General features: G+C 44.2%; 1 protein-coding gene across 3 annotated transcripts in view; it reads right to left on the reverse strand.

The window, feature by feature from the left end:
• The window catches only part of LOC139752928 (uncharacterized), a 326,136-nt gene that overhangs the window by 170,210 nt on the left and 132,920 nt on the right, over positions 1–23,006 (reverse strand). The gene's annotated exons all lie outside the window — the stretch shown is intronic.

A 23,006-nucleotide genomic window follows, 5' to 3' on the forward strand; every position in this document is an offset into this window, starting at 1 on the left:
TACACTTATGTATCTAACATAAAAAAAAGCATCGTAGATGCAACCAGTGAACAACATGATCACTGCTCCGTAATCACAAGCAGCACTTTTTAAGTAGCAGCTTCTCAGCACTTGTTACTCCAAAGGTCAGACACACCTCCCACACCCCAAGGGAGTGTCACAGGGTCTCAACCCTCCATCACCAGACTGGATGGATACCCATACTCCCTGCACTACAGACGTGGCCATAGGAGTTTACTGGCGTCCAGGGCAAGATAGTCAACTGGCTCCCCCGTACAGAAACTTCACTCTGATGATCTTTAAAGCAAGTCGTACGATTTCGATTTCAATCTACTACTACACTACTAGTGCCTCATGTGTCTTCTAGACGTCCTTTTGAGCAAAATATATTTTGCGAAGATTTTCTAATATTTCACTGAGAAAATCTATGAGAGTCTGTGGTCTTATGATGGTCGAGGCCAGAGGTCAGTTAACAGTTCAGTCTCCAGTAAGTGTGATTGAGACTTTCTCAAACTGTATTTTTGGACCAGATCTTCAGTCCATCATTTCACTAAACTGGTTACCAAAGTTCAGAGCCCCAGTTTGTGTACTTTACCGTTAAGTGACCCACCCAACACTGTCTATTAAATATTTCCATATCCACCTCATATAGTTGTCAGTGGGGATAAATGGGGGATGATATTTGTCATCCCACTACATGATAAACATTGTGTTTAGACGTATGATAAACAGTTTGTTTGCGCGACCGACAGACCTACATCTCATGCGAGGAGGAGCTGAACTGTTGCCAAACAAACAAGATCACTCTCAATGAGAGCCTCATAGGCGTCTCTGACCCTCATTATGATTGTGACTGTCATGAGTCATGTATCATGACACAAGACGTCTCTTCCTTATCCACTGAGACACAAGAAGACATTTATCTCTCATCCCACACTATCATCACTCCTTTCACTTACCCTTTCGACCATGAGTAGGCTAGCCCCTCGACTCATACATCAGTACAACTCTGAAAATCTTCAAAACCATCAGTCAAGAGCGTCATGTACAACCTCCTCATCAGAATACATGATATGAACTGTTACGTACGTGGGGAGGCAGGCAAGCTACCTGGATGAGACGAGATGTTTAAAAAAAACGAAAGGTTCGACGGGCATTCTACGGAACGACGGCTGGAGACCCTGCCATTGTAGGTAGGGGGAGACGAAGCGGCAGCAGCAGCGAAGTGTAGTGCTGCATGAACAAATGGGTCAGGCTCACGTAGCAGCAGCAGTAGCAAGAGCAACAACAGGAGCAGTTGTGTGGTGTGCAGATGGTAATCATCTCACAGGTATGTGATAACCTTGGGACGCCCAGTAGTTTTACAAGCACCGAGTCACCGTGGAATGTCGCCACCTTCACTGCCGTTTAGGGAAACATCATGACTGACAGAAGAACTGGACGACTGAGACAGGCTTTTGGGGTGACGGGAGCGATTGACTGACAGTCTTTAGCGAGTGAAAGGGGATGACTAAGACACTGAGGGAGACAAATGGGAGACTTCAAGGGGACTAGGGCGACTGGCGGACTTAAGGGCAGTGAAGGGGACGCCTGAGAGTGCCCAGACACTGAGGAAGACGAGAGAGTAAAAGGAATTCTAGATACGAAACGAAGTCTCTTTTATGTACTTAGAATTCATCAGCACTTCGTAAAGTGCATGTGTGTGTGTGTGTGTGTGTGTGTGTGTGTGTGTGTGTTGCGTCTTCTTACTCAATCTAGCGTGTGGATATGCAAGAATTCCTACTACAATATCTTTACTACCAATTACAGTACCACTCGCACTTACTACAGTAATACGAGCCCTTATAACAGTACCACTGAAACCTAGTAGTGTACCACTAGCACCCACTACAGTACCACTAACACTTACTACAGTACCACTAACACTTATTACAGTACCACTAGCACCCACTTCAATATCACTAGCACCCACCACAGCACCATTAGCACCAACCACATTGCCACTAGCACCCATTACAGTATCACTGGCACCCACCACAGCACCATTAACACCTACCATATTGCCACTAGCACCCATTACAGAACCACTACGTAGCCTTGACACCTCCCCCGCGCGAATACCACCAGTTTAACCCCCTCCTCCTCCTCCTCCCCCTCTACAACCCTCCCATATACAACACTGCCTGAGCAAAACTGCTTCGCTCGCTCCAGCCGTCGTAACTGGTATTTACATCGTCGCTGCGGGAGACCGTCTTTCTCAGCTCGCGTATGCAAATGAGGCACGGAGGTAGTCGTCTCATGCCATTATCCTTGAGCGGCACCCACGCAGCGGGCCGGTCGACCTGTCACGACGCGGGGGGATGAGGAGGAACTTACTGCAGGTGACGCGAAACAGACGCTTAGAAAAGCCTCCATCACTTTCGACAACGAAAAAAAAGATATTGAAAAAAACAATGAAAATTCTTTATCTGCAAAACTTTTCCACACAAATGGATTTACATTGTAGTTTTCCTGATTTATGAGTAATGGAATGCTTATGATATGATAATGGATGATCAAGTGTATGGAAGTACGAGTAATATTGATATTTGAAGAGGAAGCTTTAGTAGGATTGAGTCTTACGTTGTAGGATCGAGTCTTACGTTCACTGGGTAGCAGGGAATGTAATTTGTATGCAAGGGGTCAAGAAGGTCTGTGTGTAAGGGTTCGAAACATGTATTTAGGAGTCGATGTCTGTATATAATGGGTCGAAATCTGTAAGCAATGGTTCGAAGTCTGTATGTAAGAGTTTGGAAGTGCTCATGAATAGGGTCAAAGTCTTTACGGAATGGTGACGTGATAATGGTTGTGTATTACCACTGCCACGAAGGTTGACAGCCAGAAGGGGGCGACTCCACCTGCTGGTTGTTTGCGCAGAGAGAGAGAGAGAGAGAGAGAGAGAGAGAGAGAGAGAGAGAGAGAGAGAGAGAGAGAGAGAGAGAGAGAGAGAGAGAGAGAGAATCATCGACACACCACTGGGGTGCTTTAGCTTTTTTTTTCCCTCCCTCTCCCTCTCCCTCCAACACGCAAGGGGAGATACGCTTGACGGAGCCCACACCTGCCTGACAGAGCGGCCAAAACAAACGCCAAATTGTCACACCAGTGACTCCCAACGAAAGGGAAAAAAAGGACACGGAAAAACATTAAATCAAGTTGTGCAAGAGATGCTTGTCTGATATACATATATATATATACTTAACCACGAAGTTGGAGGTCATGTGTATAAAAAGACTTCCATACACAGGAAGGAACCTTTCTTGTACAACACTGGAGACCAGAGGTATGAACAGCGTTGTGTGAGGGGTTCTCGTACTGGGTTCCTGAGTGGGGTGACTCTCCCATGTAATTATCTGCTTGTACTGTATCTGGGAAGGAGTATTACACTCGTGGGGTCCTCACATTGATCGCGCGTGCGCGCGTTTGTGTGTGTGTGTGTGTGCGTGTGTGTGTGAGAAAGTCCATATGTATCCAGCTTGATATTTCCATTAGATTCAGATTGAGAGTGGCAGACGTATCCTTCTTGACACCTCCAGATATATCCAGCTTGACAGCTTCAGCTGAATCCAGCTTAGAATGCCCCCTAAATGTATGCAGCTCAGTAGCCTCAGATGTATTAGTTGGGAGCCTTCTGCCTCCTTTGTTCTACCTCCCTTGTCTTCCTTTTCCACACTCTGTCGGCCTCTATGCTCTTCACCTCCTCCTCCTCCTCCTTTTCCTCCTCTTCCTCCTTCTCCTCCTCCTCCACACCGTCTTCCCCCTCCTATTCTTCCTCTTATAGCCCAAAGACTCACCCCTTCCCTTCCATTTCCCTAAGACATCTTCAATCCATAACTTCCCTGACATTTAACTGACCGTGGCCGCCATGCAATTGCACAGTCCAGAAGACTTCGGGTACGACTGAGCAAAAAGGCTTTCACCTCGCGCTAACGGGTCTCCTGAGCATCATATCCGGAAGGAGAAGATGCCAGCGGATCACATCCCCGGGGGAGGAATTATCTGCGCTGACCAGCCAGTTAAAAGGGAGGGTGAACGAACGGCAGTTAACAAAAGGCTTTTGCCCTCGGAAAGTTGCCGTTGGTGGCGGACGACGATCGTGTGGTGTTTGGGTGATTAGTAATGGTGGCGTTGGTGATTCAGTGAGGGTGTTGGGGATAGTTGTGGTGGTGTTGGCGATATGGTGGTGTTGGTGGTGGTGCGATGCGTGAGGTCAGTGTGAGAGGACGCTGGGAAGGGACCTAACTGAATGAAACCTTCTTTTCCATCAGAGACTCATGAGGTGTTTTTATGGATGATGTGGACGAAGATGTAGTCCATGTCAGCAAGTTGGGCCCAGTCCTGAGCGACTGGTTGGGCTCTCTTGTGTAGCTAAACTGGCCAAGGGCCCAGAGAAACCGGTTGTACCCACTCCCCCATGTCTGTTTTGTAGGTAGGTGGTGTTGTAGATGTGTTTTATTTTTCTTGTAGGCAGATGTTGGTTTGATTGGTTGATGGTGGTTGTTTTTGTAGGTTTTTGTTAAGTGTTGGAGGTTTGGTTAGGTGGAATGTTGTTTTTGGAGGGTTTGTAGGTGATTGTTGGAGTTGGTCGGTTGTTGTAGGTGGATAGTGATGGTGTTGTAGATCTTGCAGGAGGACATTACCTGGTACAATACCAGTTCCTCACCGGTACATTAATGGTATGGGTCCAGTACCATAAGGTCAAATATTGGTCCTATAAGTTACTGTGGTCTTGGTGATGGTTGAGCCATATGGTCACCTTTATCCCGTTTTTCTTTTCGTTGATATTCTGCCATTTTCTGTGAAGACATTTCCCATTTTTCATGCGTTGATATATCATGTATTAACTTCTTTTTTATAATTTTGTGTAAAACTTTTTTTTTTCACTCCTTTGTTTTAGACAATTTCTTTTTTTGTTGATTATTTCTTCTCAATATGCTGTCGACATTGTTCATATTCCTTGAGTATATTTTCACCTTCTCCAGGATCGAAGATATTTCCGTTTTCTGTTGTCTTAAAAACTGGGGTGTTCGTCACACGCCCGACAGTTTCGAGAGTGAAGGATCCAATGCCGTTCCAGATGTTTTATGCTTTTTTTTTCTTATGGGAGTGACGCTGAACACACTCATTAACGCTACGTTGGAAGGCGTGTCTCAAATCCTCTTTACTTATGATCGAAGAAGGTCTGAAAGGGATCTGTACACACACACACACACACACACACACATATATATATATATATATATATATATATATATATATATATATATATATATATATATATATAAACAAGATACTTTCTACTATCAGTAATATATTCGTAATTAAGGCCCGATGGTGAGGTAATTGATAGTGATTTATCTAAATGAGGCGTTGCTCCCACAGCTTATCTGGTCACAGTGATAAATATGAAGGAAGCGAAAGTGCCTGGGGCAAGGTGGCGGGACGTCGTCTTTGTCGTAAATGAGCGACAGAGCCAAGATTAACGTGAGGTGATCTGGCTCGATAAGAGGATAAGGTGAGAAAGAGGGAGAGATAGATAGATAGATAGATAGATAGATAGATAGATAGATAGAGAGAGAGAGAGAGAGAGAGAGAGAGAGAGAGAGAGAGAGAGAGAGAGAGAGAGAGAGAGAGAGAGAGAGAGAGAGAGAGAGAGAGAGAGAGAACAAAACAAAAGCCATTTGCCAGACACGTTGAAGGAAAACACAAAGGCAGGCAAGCAGGCAAGGCAGGCAGGCACACAGGGGTAAGCCAGAGTCTCGTGTGGATGAGAATAAACACGACGCCACGACGCAAGAGCCCGTGACGACCTGGTCGCCCCCGCTCGCCTCCGCTCTGGAGCGATTATATCAGAGATTATCATCACCCCCAAGTGTCAAAGGAAGGAGGACGTGGTGGGATGGTGGGTGGCTGCACGACGCTGTCGATCAGTTATACTGGCGACTAATCTATACTGGCAACCATCTTATACTGGCGACCATCTTATACTGGCGACCACTTTATACTGGCGACCAGTTTATACTGGAGAACAACTTATACTGGCGACCAATTAATACTGGGCACCAGTCTACACTGGAGAACAACTTATACTGGCGACCAATTTATACTGGGGACCAATCTACACTGGCGACCAACTTGTACTGGCGACCAACTTATGCTGACGACCAAACAGGGAGAATTTCACGCCACTTCTGCATCACTACATTCTAATCTTCGAAAACGTCGTCTTAAGTATTCTAATTTTGCCTCAAAGTCCTCCAAATATCACATTTAATCTTACGAATTTCATTTTTACTCTCCTTAAGTTTGGTATAAGCCTCCAAGTCTTTTAAACTTCACAGTGAATTCATAACTTCACTTGAAGTCTTCCAAACTTCACACTTAACTTAGGATAAGTTAATAACCTTACTCACAGTCTTCCGATCTTCACTCACAGTCTCCCGATCTTCACTCACAATCTTCCAGACTACTTCTGCAATCATTTAAGTCATCACTGGTATTCCTCTGTGTTTTCATTTTCTTCATATCTTTGAAATATCACTGATACTTTTCCATACTTAATTTCTTAATCTTCTAAATATCATTAAAAAGCCTTTTCATAACTCACTTGCATACGATATTCAGAAACTTTATTTACCTTTAGAATTTCTTGTAAAAAACTTTAGTGTTTTCTATATATCATCGTTCGCCATCGTCCATTAGAAGTGTTTTCGAGTCTTGCACCCGATTATTATCACCAAATAATCAATTCTTTTGATAACCTAATTAGTTGATATCTCATTCATAGTGTACCGATATCACATTAAAGGATAACCCAGAAAGTCGATATATCACTTCTAATCTACCGATAACACATACAAGAAACCTGTGATCTACCGATAACACATATATGGATAACTTTGAAAATGGATATCTCACTTCGAGCCGACTGATAACAAATAAAAGGATAACCTCAGAGAGTTGCTATCTCACTTCTAGTCCACCAGTGATAACAAAAGAAAAGAGGATATTTTTTTCGTCTCGAAATAACGAAAAACCTCACAAACTGGGAGAGGTGTAATCAGAAGCAGTTTGGGCCACGCGAGAACGAACAGAGAAAATAGGAAGAGAATTGAGGGGGTGATTTTCAAGGAATTGCTTCCTGAACTATGAGGTGATAGGGAAGTAAATAATCCTTGGGTTGGGGAGAGGAAATGAGGAGGAAGGAGGGAGGGAGGGAGAGGGTGTCGAAAGACAGTGAACTTGAGGAAGAGGAAGAAAAAGAGGGTTCAAGAGACGGAGGAGGAGACAGGTAGTTGAGAGGAAGTGACGTCGTCTTAAGACTGGGGAGCACAAGGAGGAGACATGAGTAAGGATGAGGCGAGGCAGAGAGTGAGTCTCGCCACTCACACTCCCACCGCTCACTTCCTCATCACTCCTTACTTCCTTACAATTCGACACACACTCTCACAACTCCACACTCCCTCATCACTCTCTCTCTCTCTCTCTCTCTCTCTCTCTCTCTCTCTCTCTCCATCACCACCCCTCACACCCCTCATCATTCCCTCACTCCCTGACCTCATACGATGATGATAAAGGCCAGCTAACGTCAGTCAAAGAAATTTATTACAACAGTTGCAGAAATTGTGATCAGAACCTGTTGAAATAATTCAATTTACAGCCACTAGATGGCAGTGTCTCGGGAGATGATATGATATTAAAGAAAACAGATGACACACATCATATATCACACGCCTTACCCATGACGATCTTACCTCTATCTTACGCTTTATCATATACTAAGTAAAATATTAGATGAAAATCACTGGCGAGTGGTATAATCTTTCCCATCGCCAGTCACAAGCCGTGAAATGATACACCGAAACACTACATCCGAATTATACATTTCGTAAGGAGCTAGCCACGTTCTCAAGATCAGGACTTATAACTGGTAGATAGATAGATACGTTAGAAACTTGGAACTCACTTAATTATGTAAGTGAGGTCCAGGTGATGATTGCTATAAGATGACTGGCCCAAGAAGCTAGATTTAGATATCTATACTTTCTTTATAGGTTCCTGATACTTTCTTACGTGTCTTAAAAAACACGTCTTATCTTCAGATGTAAGGAGGAATGATTTTTACTCACACAAACACACACACACACTCACACACACACACACACACACACACACACACAGTATAGTCGTGAGCGTTACTGACCATGAGTTATCATGGACCAGCCCAGGGTCGGGCACAGATGGGTTCGAATCTTGGGTTGTGCCAGTCGGCCCACACTCAACCCAGGTGTTCATCAGAGCTGGTCGATTAAAGGCTTAGGCTGGTGTGTGTGTGTGTGTGTGTGTGTGTGTGTGTGTGTGTGTGTGTGTGTGTGTGTGTGTGTGTGTGTGTGTGTACACATATGTGTAAAGACATCACATACACACAAGGTTAAGAGACGGGGGTCACACGAGTGTAAACACCTCCTCCCTGTAGCACACAGGCAGTCATCACACAGACAGACAGGCACGCACACACACATACACCTTAAATGCTGATCCTTCAGCATTTACCAGTCACTGCTCTCACCCACCTTCCTGTCTACTTACAAACCCGTTCGACAAAATAGCTGGCATTACACGTACAAACATTACTCATTCCAGTTGGCCACTCGTCTCCTGTAGAAGGTCCCCTCGGGGATAGCATGCCCGTGTTGGTTAACGACAGTGTTCAGGGCCCTTTGGTAATCCTCGTAATGACCTCATTAACCACGGTTTATAGCACCTTGGGGGTCGTTACGCCTCCAGTTAACTTCCACTGTCGGTTTTCTCCAAGTCCTCGAGTTCTGGAGTTACACACAGCTCTTGAGGAGCTGTGTGACCCTGAAGTTCTCGAGGTGATGTAACCCTTGGAGTTCCTCTATCACGTTAAGGTTGACCTTGATACTGTCCTTCTCTAAGGTCCTTCAGATAACGAGAGTTGACCTTATTACTTGCTTTTTGCCTCCTCAAAGCAAAGGATGATAATTGGGTTACAGGCTCTGCCTAGCTCTGTGGACCCCGTACCAATTTTAAGAACTTCGATTTCCTTATTTGATCTCTTTACTTATCCATCTATTGTCAGTATTTTTGTTCTCATTCCTGAGGGTTGGACTATATAAAGAATTGGGTTCCCCAACCCCCAGTGCCGTAGGCTAGCGAGGGACAAGGAAGCCTGGTTCTTTTAAGGTACATTTGTTAGACTGCTTCAAGATTCTATCCCAACCCTGATACTCCCGTTAAACCTCCATCTCCGAGGGACATCGTTCCAAGACCACCTCACAGTCACCAGACTTTCGAAAGACATCGCGCTAAGACTCCCCCCCCCCCTCATCACAATCATCCGACTTCGAACTCATGTCCTACGTAATCCTTTACATTTTGCACAGCACAACGGCCTCACTCCACGACTGAAGAGTCAGTCATTCAGGTGTTAGATCAAAGCGAGGGACGCAATCTCTCTCTCTCTCTCTCTCTCTCTCTCTCTCTCTCTCTCTCTCTCTCTCTCTCTCTCTCTCTCTCATTACCCATGGCTATTTGTGTCTGAGTGTCACTGTCCACAAACAACCGTGAGACATGAGATTAACAGACACTAAAAGATAATGTTACTGCAGCACCACCAAAATGTATCGTATGCTCGGCTGTGTCTTGCGTTAAGATGGATTCCATGTAGTTATTCGGATGAAGGCCAGAGGCCATTTGGAAGAACGCTGACGTACATGATCGGACTTGATGGCTACTCATCGTACATCAGGAAGTTTGCGACGTCGTACGCCATGGCATAAAGTCACTCACCAGAGTAATATTCACATTCAAGGTGTTCAAGACACAAGACTCGAGAGGTTACTTCAATACACTCATGAGTCGTTGTTGACGGACTTAACGTACTTGCGCTTTAAGGGATAAACTCATCGAGTAAGAGGTAGTAGTTAAGTCATCGTCCTCAAAAGGCGCAGATTTGTTATACCCAAAAGAATGAATGGTCGTATTCAAGGCAACACACCGCCAGTCTGAGGAGGTTAGATTGCTATAGGACGAGGTCTAATAATATTCCCAGAATGGCATTGTCCTGCCGGAGAACACCTCATGCCTGCCGCAGGGGAGGGAGGGCGTGACGAATGACTGGGCGATGTTCAGAACCTCCTCCAGGCGACGTAAAAACACAATGATAAAAGAGAAATGTTATTAGACTATACAGCGGCTTCTCTGCTGGTCATCCTTCGTGGTGGGTAGTGTGGGGAGGATGTGGGGGGATTCACCAGGAGTCCAGCAGGGTCGCTCCTCTTTAGGATGTGGGTGTAAGGATGGGGTCCTTCTCTCTGGAATCATAGGAACCCTGATATCTAAGGACTGAAGGGTATACGTTCCTTGAGGGGAGAGAAAAGCTCCTTTTTGTAGGAATAAAGGAGCATTTCTCTCAACGGCAGGGCTCTTCTGTGGGAATCAAGGAACACTCATTCTTCCTCTGCTGTAGGAGTCCTCTGTAGGAGTGAAGGAGCATTTCTGTACTTGACGAAGCTCATTTCCAAGGAAGAATCTCTTTAAGGAATAAGTGACCTGTTTTCTAAGGCTGAAGGTATCTCTTTCCAGAAATGAGACACCTCTTTTCTGGGAGAGGGAAAGGAACGTCTCTTTAGCAATGAGGGGCTCATTTTTTTTTAAGGTCTACAGCTTTCCTTTTTTTCAAGTGCCGCTTCAGAGAAACGCCAGTGTCCCAGCACTTAGATCCCGAACTCCCACAGGAGATCATAGCTTTCATCGTATAACTTGAGAGCTACGGACCCTCGATACTCATTAAGGTATGCCATGAAATCTGTGTTGAAATCCGTCGGTCTCGCGCGGGAGTTGAAGATTTCCACCTCCGAGGGAGACGCACGTCTGGACATAAGGACAAAGATAACGTTGTGTGACCTTCACACACTCTCGCGGTGGACATGACAAATCAATTGTTTCTAATAATATCACCTGAATATATTGTCTTGTATTTCTGGTGATGAATGATAATGTATTTTTGTCCTCAGTGGAAATATCCTTGTCTCTGTTCTTTTATGTTTATTGAGGCAGTCAACGAGAGAGCAAAATGGAATGATTCACCTCACATGACCCTCAGATATCACCAGGGACTGATCCCCTGCTGGTGCACCTACAGCGACATTTTTGTGACGTTTCACCCACACGACGCCCGTCCGCTATCTCGTACCCTTCCTGAGGCACTATGGTCGTGGAGGAACGACAAGCAACAGCAGGGACGTTAAGCCGCTGGACTGTGTCTTCGGTGGCTAGCGAGTGGCCTCGGGGCTTGCAATGATGGGAGGGAGTTGGTAGCAGGTTTGGGAGATGGATGGGTGAAGGGTAAGTACGTATCGGGAGGGAGAAAAGGGATGGAGAGACGTGGTGGGGGAATGGGAGGAGGATTGATGAAGTATGAGTCTCAGGGAGGAAAAATAATTGTGAGGGAGAGAAACAGAGTAGGGAGGGGGTGCTGGACAAGAGAGCTGACGAGGAGAGGTTAATAGAGGATGAAAAGGAAGATAAGAAAAGGACTAAGACGAACGGCAGAGACAGAGGAGGAAGGAATGGATGAAGATAAGAAGAAAACATGAACTAGGAACCGCCAAGGATACGGACCTGCTTCTGGGCGTCGTCTACTAGTGTTGGAGTCGTTGCTATAACTCAACACTAGACGTGAACCCATGATGGTCGGGCATCCAGATCAACCCTGCGTCAGGTGTAGGACAATGTCTTGACGAGGAAACTTACACTGAGACATATACACAGACACACCTCGAACCCTTCATCTCCCGACACCCTTACGCACACTTCCCTTATATATATATATATATATATATATATATATATATATATATACACACAAACACACACACACACACACACACACACACACACACACACACAGAAGCTTTATGATGATAGAATACAAAAGTTCAAAAAGTTGTACGACAGATAAGAAGTTAACGAGATGATGGGGGCCCGACGTGTGTAGAGAACTCCCTTCCTGTATCTTGCGAACAGGTATCACAAAAAGATCAATAAAAATGATAATTACACATACAGAAAGCATTGAATTGTTACAAAAGTTATAGATGAAATAAAAAAGGATCTTGAGCCATATACAGGAGCAAGGATGAAAATCTATCCATATGTACTCAAGCAGTGGGCAAAGACGGTGAACAAGCTGCTTGAACAGTAGTTGAAATCCCTGGAAAAGATAGTAGTCTCAGGGGAAGGAAACTAGGGCGAATATCGTGGGAAAGGAGACTGAGAATCTTTATCAACCTACAGACAAATATCTCTGACGAGTGTATCTAAAAAAAGAGGCCGAGAATGAGGATATCAGAATACAGATTGGCGATTACTTGGAAAGGAGGAACTTCCTAATCGAGAGGCAACATGGGGTTCATAAAGAAAAGGTCATGCGTAAGAAAACCACCTCGGCTTTTATGACAGAGTGGGTTCTGGTCTAGATAAAAGAGATGAGTGGGAGGATCGCGTGCTTTTACACTGGCAGAGGGCATTTAACACCGTCCCACACAAGATGCTGGTAAGGAAACTGGACTTCCAGGCTGGCATAGGATGAAGACTCCATCGCAGGATCGAAAGTCATATACGAGTGGAAGAGGAACACAAGACGCGTCTGAGGTGTTCTCTTTTGTTTTTTGAACTGAATAGGATCTCTGCTTGGTGTACCTAAAGGCTTAGTCTTGGGGCCGCAGCCATTTCTGACCTATGCAGGGTAACTGGAGTCATACTTGAGTGTGTCTCTGTATTACCTTAAATCATGGGGTAAAGTAAGGGACTTCGACAAGTAAGTGGGACTTAGGTAAGCGCCAGAGATGGTCATGTACATGGTCGATGACGTCCAGCCCGATCAGATAATGAAGACAAGACACAGTGAAAGGTGCCTAGGATATAGCTATAATCTTACATGAAATGACGTGAATCTGCACGAAAAGCGATTTGGGAGTCGACAAAATATCCACTTTAAAAAGAAAAATTACGTTAAGAGAATTGATAAAAGACAGATAATCTTTTTCTTATTCTTCTGTTTTTAAGTACGTAAAGAGATCGTTTCGTTACGAGTTTCAGAATAACAACTGCCGAGAGCAAACAGATCTTTGAAAAAAAAGAAGGATCAACGACAGATCATATCAAGACACTGAGCAAGAAACCCGACAGCAATAAGTATGGGAAGACGTAGTTCCATGGTGAATGAACTTCAAAGACAGGTTTTTTTCACGTCCTCCAAAACCCGTGAATAACTTTTCCTCGTCGCGAACATTCTCCTTTTTTAAATGACCTCTTTACATCTCAATTAAGGCCCGGCTTTGCCAGGGGCTTTTATCTGTGATTAAAGCCTCCAAATCTAAAAATAAAAAAGGATGATATAGTGTCACAGATGAGACGTGACTGTAAAGAGCAGTATAGAAATAAAAATAACCTGGTATGATAGCAAAGAAATTTGTAAGAGACTCCAAGGAGTGTCGAACTCCCTCTCTGTACTATACAATTATCTAATCACAAGCACACAAACCATTACTCACTTCAAGGAGATGTACCCACATGGGCAGGTCCGGCATGGCGTCTCTCTACCAAACATACCTGTAAATTGAAGACAAATTAGATTTTAGGGGTTTTGTGATTTTTTTTTTCGACCCCGAGACAAGATATTCTGTAACATCCTATCTAAGAAAGTTACGTAACGAGGATTTAAAGTTGATAAATAGTTAGAAATACCATTTTGATTTTTCTCCTTATCATTCTTTGAATTTTGATGTTTTCTTTGATAATCTGTGAAAACGTTAAAGAAAATGCAATTTATATAATCAACCAGGACAATAATTATCCTTTAAGTGACACACTCTTTTATCAGTCATAAAAGACAAACGTAATTTTTATTTCTATTTTTCGAAAGAAATATCCCAAAAAGAAAGGGAAAAAGGAGAAAAAAATTTCCCTTAAAAACATTGGACAGATTAAACTTATATTCAACTGAACCAAAACGTAAATTGAAAGGACTGAAAAGTCTTATAATCACATATGTATTGGAGATTTACCACAAGCAAAACCCTTTACTGAGGTACCTGCTTGCTGGCTACCTCTGTAAGCAGACGTTCCATATCACCAATCATCTCCGAGATAAATAGTGTGGTGTCTTGCCAAAGAGCATCATTGCCTAGCCACATCTCAAATTAGGTGTCGCATTCTGATCTCGTCATATGATTTATTGCTGGTTCTCTGAGACATCTGATCAGGCTGGGACGATTTCTTTCATTACACACGTCTGAATGTATTGGTTTGTAATGTCTACTTACAATTACTTTAAGGAAGGCTTTGCCATCTCTGAATACAAGTTAGATATAAATGTAGGTTGTGTCTGTTCTAACTAAATGCACGTCTAAGAGGATATCTTCCCCATCTATTACTACAGTTTAGATTTAAGTAGATTCTTTATACCCACTACTTACATTCAAGTAAAGAATTTACTGTCACTACTTACAATCATATCTAAGTAAAAAGTCTTCGTCTTCCGAGGAATGTCAATAACTCTTTCTCTATCCAGCTGTTCATATATCTTATCATTGCTTGAGAAAAATATATCTATGACTCTTTAGAGTGCGTTTTACAATATCACAAAATCATATTTTCACAGCCTCATACACTATGCTCGACGCTACGCCTTTCAATTCTGCAGTCCACATGCACATAGTTTCTTCCCATCTGTCTTAAACCTGGACTTGAAGTTTGCCAACCCTCATATTTTTCCAGTTTTTGTGTCATATATATACACTACTTTTTATTTAATTATATATGTAGAGCGTCACATATTGATGAATGAGTATACTGGTTCGTTTATCTTCATATATATATATATATATATATATATATATATATATATATATATATATATATATATATATATATATATATATGTTATCCCAGTCAAACTTAACTTCGCCACTTTTCTACGTAATTTGTTGTCCTTACTGAATCTATGAGGCGTCGCTTCTTTAAATCTATGATGTTTTAGGGAGACACAAACGAGGGAGGAAGGTGTCATAAGCCTTCAGCACACACACACACACACACACACACACACACACACACACAGCTGTGGTTGGGGTTAATGGTTGAACACTACTGCCAACTCTACACACTGACCAACCTTCCTGCTATGATATTTTCCCTCTAGCACACTCTTGCCCCCCCTGTCCCTCGCCTTCATGAATCATCTCTATCACACAGTGAATGATCAGACTTAGAGGAAAAACCAGTTCACATCTATCTAAAAGCCGAGATTAATGGCTGGACAGGGGGAACTCCTCGCTGCACAGCGAGATGGCAACTGGCTCGTGGTTCGGAGTGGCGACTTAACCCAAAGATATAAATAATAGATGAAGATGAAGGCCAGGTTGCTGCAGGTATGCAGGAGTGGCTGATGGTTAGGTCACCCCCACACACACACACACACACACACACACACACACACACCCTATATATTTCGGACAGATGTGCTGGGAGCTATGAGGAAACACAGGCGCGGGAGGGTGTGGTGTGTGTGTGTGTGTGTGTAGAGAGAGAGAGAGAGAGAGAGAGAGAGAGAGAGAGAGAGAGAGAGAGAGAGAGAGAGAGAGTCGCTCTGTTGTCTTAATTATAAGACGCGATGTTGAAGGGCTTGATGCAGGGGGCGCTGTCTCATACCCGGCGCTGGACATGACTGAGGTTTCGAACGAGATGATATAAGCATATCCCGTAGACCTTAGGACACTCTTTTATCTAGTGGGTTTACGTACGGTGTCCCAGAATCCCATACGGGATACTAGAAATCCCATAAGAGATACTAGAAATCCCAGAAATCCCATAAGGGATACTAGAAATCCCAGAAATCCCATAAGGGATACTAGAAATCCCATGGCAACATATCCCGTTCGCGCCCTGCACTGCATTAAGCTGGCCTCCGTAACCTAATCTATAATTCCTATGCTTTAAACGTACATCATAATCAGACGGAGGAACGAGCCGGATAATTGACCCTCTTGGAGACATAACTGTAATCTAAGAATTATGACAAATTACTTTAAGAACACTAGAATTATCGATGGTATAATTGGCGTTCATTTATCATTGTGTCGCGGAGTACGAAGGAGATGATGCCAAGAGTGCAGAAAAGTGCCAGAATAAGTAAAATTGATTCATAAGGTCTAGGAGCGAACTCTGTGGTCCATAAAAGTGTTTTGAGTTGCTAGATCCCCAGTGTTACGGGAGATTAACTCCAGTGATTTCAGATTAGAGAAAGAGGAAGTATACAACATTTGTAACATGAGGTCATGACTCTCACAGCCGGTGTTCTCTGGGCGGCATTATGAGACTTGTGAGTGACTCATTCCCGTATACAACGCCTCATGAAATCCCAGGTGCCTTTAACACCCCACCCACCACACACACACACACACACACACACACACACACAGTGAGCGAGGCCTGGTATGATTTGTGATGTCCATCATCCATGACGACAACCCTTTTTCCAGAGAGAGAGAGAGAGAGAGAGAGAGAGAGAGAGAGAGAGAGAGAGGAAGAGAGAGAGAGAGAGAGAGAGAGAGAGAGAGAGAGAGAGAGAGAGAGAGAGAGAGAGAGAGAGAGAGAGAGAGAGAGAGAGAGAGAGAAGCTCTCAGTCTCTTGTTTGAGCTTCTACCAGAACCTGGTGACTGTTAGTTAGTAGTATAACAACTCTCCACCCTCCCCACCCCATGAATACGATTTCCCATCCGTCTTTCCCTCCGATCAAAACCTCCTTTCCCACGTGCACTTGCCGCCACTACCCCGCGTTAACGGAACGAGTCACTCCTTATGGGAATGGACAGTTTTCAGGAGCCAGCTAACTGTCCGAGGCAACTGTTTGTGAGTAACCCGTGCAAATCAGTGGTTAGCTTAAAGACCCTTTCGTGCGTGGACGGTGGCGTTCACCTTCCGGTCACACACACATACACACACACACACACACACACACACACACACACACACAAGTGGTCATTTTCGGGTTCTTTTCCCGCCCACTTAACGGTGAGGAAGCCCTGTTGTGGCCACAGAGAATAGGGAAGCAAGTGCATCGTATGCTGAATACCTCATAAGGCCCTCATAAGGCCTCATGTCTTAAGGAATAACGACAATAAAGGCATTTGAAAAAATAGACTTTGACTTCTGTTGAGAATGGAATAAGTTCCTCCAATGTCTCTCTCAGTGCCTGAAGGAGATTGATCCCATGAAGGAGAGGGTTTGATACCGTCTACTGTCCTTTATCTCGTGATTCTGGCAGACAGAAGAACACGCATTTGAGCAAGATGTAAATCCTTTTCTGGAAGGGTATCTTAAGGTATATTTTCCTACCATTTTACAGTGTACGTCGGTTTGTGAATGAAGAATGGCGACATATTTCGAAGATCAACGATGATGATTAACGAAACGATTAATCATATGTTCTATTGTGTCTTGCAAGTGAAGAAACATTCAACCCATCCCGAAAATTGATGATAAATAAATAGAGATAAGTATCCGATTCTCTTATGCTAAGTCTTACCCTCTCCTTAGAACATACTTGGGGAAAACGAATGCTTTTGTGAGCGTTGCTTAAGATGAACACTTGATGAATACACCAGCAACAACACCCAGTGAGAACTGAGATTTCGAGGTGGCCAATGTGGGAGGAACACACACACACACACACACACACACACACACACACACACACACACACACACACACCATGACACAGCAGTGGCTTTTGTGAACCCCTTAAGATCAGTCATGATTTGCATAGCTACACACGAGTCTCACGAAGGATAATACCTTAGATACCTTATTAGAAGTCCATCCTCACCAGGGATGGTGAGGTGGGTGGAATATTATTACGCATGTTGAAGTACCTGAAACCCTTGAGGTAAGGTGGGTATATTACGCATTTAGAAGTTTTACCCCCGGAAGTAAACTGAGAATATTACGCACTTAGAAGAACTGACGCTGGGAATAAGCTGAGAATATTACGCATTTAGAAGTACTGACTCTGGGAATAAGGTGGGAATATTACGTATCTAGAGGTGTCCAAGCTCCGGAAGTAAGGTGGGAATATTACGCATCTAGAAGCACCTGGCCCCCGGAAATAAGCTGGGAATATTACGCAGGAGTGTCTGAACTCCCGGAATTAAGCTGGGAGGATTTAAGATTAAGCTGCTGGGGTTACATGGGGAGTGGCCGACGCCAACGTGTTTGGTCGCTGTACTTAGTCTCGCCAAGGCAAGTCGAGTGAGTGAGGGAGAGAGTGTGAGGGAGTGAGTTGGGTAACTGTCAGACACACTCTCTGACTGCCGGACTGGTTACCTGGCTGCCAGTTAAGACCCGTGACTCTATGACATAGTTAGCGAGGCAAGAGAACCACCCACCCAGAGAGAGAGAGAGAGAGAGAGAGAGAGAGAGAGAGAGAGAGAGAGAGAGAGATAGACGCTCGTGGATGGGTGCCTGTGCGTGTTCTTGTGTGCACTGTTCCTTTCTTTTTTTTCCATTTCCTTGTACTTCTGTGCACTGGTGGTTCTCTCCAAGACCCCGCTGACCATTCAGATCTCACAGACACACACGAGGGCCTTCCTCCTCCCTGCAGACCCTTCTGCTGGTCTCTGACAGACTTTTCATAACTCCCTCCACGACCCGCTGAGTCCCAGAGATCGTAACTAACTTCACCGAGAGCGAGAAGACGCCTCAAGATCGCGCTAACCTAGGTACGTTTATAGTGACTACCCAAAGACCATACTGATGCCTTTTGCTAATACCACTGACATCCTCCGGATGCGTTAGGGACCCCCTTTCCACTGCCACTGTGATGCCGATGTCAGTACCACTGTGACACTGATGTCAGCACCACTGTGACACTACTGCCCTGAGAAAGACTTCAAAATACCTCTTATTAGATCGTCTTTACTCCATTCAGGCATCGAACCCTTCCAGTCTATGAACTTCCCCACACGCGCCGGACGACACACACAAAAAGAACTTTCTGAGTCAGCCGAACACTTCGTAAACTCTTTCAAAAATCTTAAGAGGTTCCTCCAAGGTGGCATTCATGGCCCCCCACTCCGACAGCGACTGTCCCTACGTTTGACTTCGCCCACACACACACACACACACACACACACAGCCAGTCTCACCTCTCTTCTGTACCCCGAACTTCAAGTCGCTATGCTTGCCTTTCCCTTATCACTGTCTTATCATATAACCGGTAGTGTATCCGTACACCACGCACCCCTCCACAAAAACATTGAGCGGTATCGGTACAACTGAAGTCCCTCCACGCAGCTATCTCCTCACTAATGATGTGGATGAGCAGCCATGGGGGTAATGACGCGAGTGGAGCGGTATGGATGAGCGGCGTTAAGATCATTCCCAAGGCGCCATTAGCTCTCAGAGCTCAATCAACTGGCGGAGATATGTGTGTGTGTGTGTGTGTGTGTGTGTGTGTGTGTGTGTGTGTGTGTGTGTGTGCGCGCGCGCGTTTGCATGCTGGTGCTCGCATGGTATCAGGGACCCAACGGCAATTAATATCTCATTTTCATCTTTAGCCACTCAGCAGCGTCGTTGGTTGAGGGAGTGAAGAATACCTTCGTCCCTGGCAAGTACCTGTCCTCTCTGACAGGTACCCGACTCCCCTGACAGGTGCCTGACTCCCTTGACAAGCACCTGACTCCCCTATTAAGTGCATGACTTCCCTCAGGCAACCAGCCCTTCCCTAAGCAGAACAGCTGCATGCGGTGGCGTTGGGGTTTAGGGAGGTGTGTGTGTGTGTGGTGCGAGACGACAGATGGTGTAGGGGTCACAGAGCTTAGCTAAAGGCTCTGTCCTCCTGTGGCTTCCTTACAACAGTAGTGCATGACCACAGGCACCACAAAGCAGCTCGAGACAGGTAGGAGAACTTCCTCGTCACCCAATATTTGTTAAAGCCACCTCCATTTTTCCTTACCTTCCTCTACAGAGTGGTCTTTTTATGTGTTCCTCTGATGTTAAAAGACCATCTTACCTTCCTCTACAGAGTGGTCTTTTTATGTGTTCCTCTGACGTTAAAAGACCACCTTACCTTCCTCTACAGAGTGGTTTTTTTTATGTATTCCTCTGACGTTAAAAGACCACCTTACCTTCCTCTACAGAGTGGTCTTTTCATGTGTTCCTCTGACGTTGAGAGACCACAGAGGACCAGTAGAATGAGACGGTGTTGTTCAGAGGATCCGAGTCAGTGACTCGTTCATGATCAGGATGGATGGTCTGCCGTCCACTGTTGACCGTGGAACGTGGCGATGATTCGAAGCAACACGCATGAATGAAGCGATCGATAGATTCTGAATATCTTTCAAGACAGGCAAGTATTGGCCCCTTGCCTGGCATCCCTGGGCTGTTCTTGTAGAAGCTTTTTGACTGCTTTTGGCAACCCTTTTTAGACTCTTTCTCATCGTCCCACTTACATGGCTTGTCTAATAGGGTCTTGTTAACTTTTTTGTCTCTCTCATCGATCCGTCTCTCTCTTTTTTCTTATCTGTAAACGTCTTACTCAACTACCTGTCTTTCTCAAAGACATGAACCCTCTCCTCTTCCTCTCTTTTACACCTCCACCTACCTCTGTCTTCCTCCTCCTCCTCCTCCTCCTCCTCCTCCTCCAGTCTGTCTTTCTTAAATACGTGATCCACTGGGGATTATTCTAAGCGGACGTGATGCGTCCTCTCGAGATGAAAATTACTTCCAGAGACATCCTCTGAATGTCTTAGTCTGTGTTTGTGGTCTTCTAGTTGACGGTAGAGCTGCTTTGATAATCTCTCGAGGTACCTTGAAAGGACTTCTGCAACTGTTGTGAAGAAAATGATTTTATCTCTTTGAAAAAACTTACGTGATGTATAAAAAATTGATGATATCATTAGGATAACTGCAATCGGGTGATATGACAAGGGATACTGCAATCGGATGATGTCATAAGGTACCTAAAATCGGATGATATCAGATGGGTAACGGCAGTTGGATGATATCATAAGGGTAACTGTAATCAGATAATATCATAAGGATAACTGTTGCTGTAGCTGTATGATATCATAAAGGTAGCCACAATCAGCTGATATCATAAACCTAACTACGATCAAATGATATCATAAATCTAACTACGATCAAATGATATCATAAAGGTAACTTCAATTGGACCATATCATAAGAGTAACTACAACTGTATAATATCATAAGAGTAACTACAACTGCATGATATCATAAGAGTAACTACAACTGTATGCTATCACTAGGGTAGGTGCAAAATACCAATAGCGAGACGAAAATTCACGAAAAAAAAAATGTAAATGACATTCTGACACATCATTATAATCAGACCATTAGCATAACAAGTCTACGATGGTTAGGAAAAAAGAAGTGTAGAACGAGAATCCCACACATTCTCAGACCAAACTCGACCCTCAGGTAACATTAGTGCTCTTTTTTTTTCCCCCATGACGTTGTTATATTCAATATTTATCATTCCTGTCGTTCTTATGCTTCCGGTGGAGAGGCGTCCGATGAGTGGCAGGTGATTCAACGTGACCCAGAGCAACAACAAACACGATCATGGCTAAGGAGAAGCACTCACACTGGAAGCCACTGAGGGAGAATTGCCTACCAGTACAGACAGTGAGGATCTGTTTGCTCACGTTAGCACATCTGATAACACACACACACACACACACGCACACACACACACATCTATATCTATCTATATCTATCTATATATATATATATATATATATATATATATATATATATATATATATATATATATATATATATATATATATATACATATATCCGAGGCTGGAGAACTGAGGTCGTCCATTTACATGACCTCGGTCAAGCCACAGGTGCAAGACCCGGTCTCTCTCCTCCTGGCGACGCACTGCTCGTGTGTTTGACCACGAATCCTTCAGATTGGAGGGGGAAGGGATAGATGAGGTGGGGGAGGGAAGGGAAGGGGAGGGAAAGGGGTTGTTGAAGGGGGAATGTAGGAGTTAAAAGGGGTTGAGAAAAGAGGGATGGGCAAGAAGATGAAGGAACGGATTCAATGGAGGGTAGGAGACTAGAGATGGATTCGTAAATTGATGAAATTTATGAGACTAAGTTGATGGCTGTGGTAAAAACAGTTTGGTAGGCTGTGGTGAGGGAAATTGATGGTAATTGCAGGGAACTTGTGAACGATAAGATGCCATGCGAACTGGTGAGGGATATACTTTTGAAGAAAGTAAATGTACTTTACTAAGGGGAAGGATGCATGTTTTAGGGAGATAGGGTGTATTTTTAAGGGTAGACGGATGTACAATTTAGGGAGATAAGGTGTATTTTTAAGGGTAGATGGGTGTACAATCTAGGGAGATAGGAAACACGTTATAGGAGGCGACCACATCCTTAAAGGAATGGATCACTTCAATGAAGAAAAGAAATGTGTTTTTAAGGGTAAATCTTTTTGAGAGTATTAGTCATTATCATCATAGAATGCCTTATGAGACACAGGACATGTTTGAGACATGAGGTAACTTGTCCTCTTATGATGCTAGTATATTTTTGGAAAGAAGATAACTTAATCAGGAAGAAAGATGAACATATCACGAGACGATGATTTCAAACTCTGGGGGATGATAACATCGTTTTGAGAGGGAAGAGAACGTGTTTAGCGTTGCTTCTGTGTGTGTGTGTGTGTGTGTGTGTGTGTGTGTGTGTGTGTGTGTGGGTGAACCCAGGACCCGTGGGAACTAACCAGTCGTCTGGGAGAAGGCGTGATGCAGCCTCGGGGTAGGAGGCAGGCTGGGGCACCAGTGGGGAGGCTTGGCCGCTCGCGGGAGAGAGAGAGAGAGAGAGAGAGAGAGAGAGAGAGA

The sequence above is a fragment of the Panulirus ornatus genome, chromosome 13 (genome assembly GCF_036320965.1).
Source record: "Panulirus ornatus isolate Po-2019 chromosome 13, ASM3632096v1, whole genome shotgun sequence".
Lineage (NCBI taxonomy): Eukaryota > Metazoa > Arthropoda > Malacostraca > Decapoda > Palinuridae > Panulirus > Panulirus ornatus.